This window comes from Lactuca virosa, chromosome 7 (genome assembly GCF_052849685.1).
Source record: "Lactuca virosa cultivar CGN04683 chromosome 7, Lactuca_virosa_CGN04683_v6, whole genome shotgun sequence".
NCBI classification, from domain to species: domain Eukaryota; kingdom Viridiplantae; phylum Streptophyta; class Magnoliopsida; order Asterales; family Asteraceae; genus Lactuca; species Lactuca virosa.
In genome coordinates this window covers 76,516,988-76,518,955 of record NC_136432.1, presented here as the reverse complement: position 1 = coordinate 76,518,955, position 1,968 = coordinate 76,516,988, and the positions used below count along the sequence as shown (strand labels likewise).

The following is a 1,968-nucleotide window of genomic DNA, read 5'->3' as shown; positions in this document are numbered from 1 at the left end:
AAGATTGCATCCTCCCCAAGTAATTGCCGCATTGTTCTAAAAGAAGTAATCCCATGATATAATAAAAGTTTCAAGCAAAGAATAAAATCTTAATTTGGTTGACTGAAATTTAATTTATTGTGGAGTAGTGAGTACATATTTGATCATATATGTAGTAGTAATATACTTCAAGAAGATTAGGACCTGCATCGATGAAAAAAATTTAACTCTGTTATATTCGTTAAAACCCCTGAATTATTTTCTGTGCTGTAAAAAGAAACATAATTTTTCCTATCTATTCTATCCAAATGTCCGGTAATAAGCCCCAACAGCTATTTTTTGAATTTTAAACCAACTTTAAAACAATAATTAAGAAATAGCAAATAGCAATGTACCCTTAAAACAATAAGCATGAAATAGGATCACAGTTTTAAACATCCAAGTTGCCGGCTTTTCTTGCTTAGTGTTTAAAAGTTGGTGTAAAATTTCTGTTCAAAATGTACCTGTTGAGAAACAAGAACTTTATTTCCATCACACTCGGGACTCCTATGCATTTAAAAAGAAAAAATTAATCAGAAAATTTTAGTTAGGACTTTGGAAACAAGATCATGTAATGCAATCACTCATTTCATCATGGAATGGAATGGAATAAAGATGTTGCCAACCAAACTGTAACCATGGAGTTGATTGCTTGATTTAAAAACAGGATTACAGGAACTTTCAGTTGGTTACAAAACAGAAACAAAATTACAAACAACATAAATTATCAAAACTCCAAACCAGAAAAGTTCTTGATGACCAACACAGAAACAGGAACACCACTTAGTTATCGAAAGTTTAAAACAGAAACATAACATAAAAAACAGAACATAAATTGAAAAAGAGTAGAACAGATGAACATAAATTGGATGATGATTGATGAAATTCGGCATGTATATGTGTTGTATATATGTACATGTTAATGCTCTGTATCAGATGGAATAGAAATCGAGGTCGACATTGCCTCTTTCGAAGGGTCGATATATTCCCTCCAATTACAAGTTCGGCGTTCAGATCGTGTATCAAATAGGAATCCGAACACAAAATTAACGACCGAAAATACGGATTGAGTACCAATCGGCTCCTAATTGGACATTGATTAGGAACCGATCCGATTCTCTTACCTATAGCAATTTGGCGCGCTTTTGTAGCGCGTTTCGGTAGGTAGCGATCAGAACGGAAATCGTGGCATTATCTTGGAACTTATTCAATTAGAGAGTCAATCTCTTGGAGAGCATTTGGGCCTCTCAAAAACGAAAAAGGCTATCAATACTATTCAAAGCCTTTTTCTGTCAGTTTTAAATTCTATGGTACATCATATTTTTATGAGCACGTGCACATCATCTGGAAGAAATAGCAAAGTATTTTTAAATCTTACGCAAATGTTGTTTTAAACATCAATATTTAATCCATTAATTTTATATATTTCTTTCAACAAAAAATAGCAACATACTTTTTAAAAATGTGTTGTCATAAAAAGAATTAATTGAGATGAAGGATGCAAAACCACATATAACCAAACATGTGTCATATTTCATCCTCTAATCATGGGGGCAGGGAGGGAGGCGCAAAGTGGGCAGCTACACAAGCCTAAACTTTTTGTGGCTAATTTTTTGTTATTATGGATATATATTTATTAAAAATTAAAACACTTATAATAGATACTTTTTTTTCTAGCTCGTCCAGGGCATTTGAGGATATTTAAATCCTCAGAACCGGCCATGCCTTTAATCATTGGTCCTTAGGGAAAATTTGTTATTGAGGATTAAGAACTTTATAGAATAAGTATGCCAGCTATAAGATGATCCTATTTGTGAATACTTTTTGTTTATGAACATTCAAGTGGTAGTAGTGGTATGGTGATGGGAAGTAATGGTACATGCAATTTAGCAATTCTTAGAGTCATTCTAATATTTAATCACCCAATCAATAATTCTCCATCCCGATTCA

The 1,968-nt window shown here is 32.8% G+C and overlaps 1 long non-coding RNA gene across 2 annotated transcripts; it reads right to left on the bottom strand.

The window, feature by feature from the left end:
- Positions 1–102: 102 nt before the first annotated feature.
- Positions 103–1,256, bottom strand: LOC145123780 (uncharacterized). 2 transcript variants are annotated; one of them, XR_013715308.1, is made up of 3 exons: positions 935–1,256; positions 483–525; positions 103–183 (listed from the first exon to the last, which is right to left on the bottom strand). It is a non-coding gene; the product is annotated as an uncharacterized LOC145123780 (long non-coding RNA). The 2 variants fall into 2 exon arrangements; XR_013715309.1 differs by having other exon boundaries at positions 1,143–1,256.
- Positions 1,257–1,968: the final 712 nt, after the last annotated feature.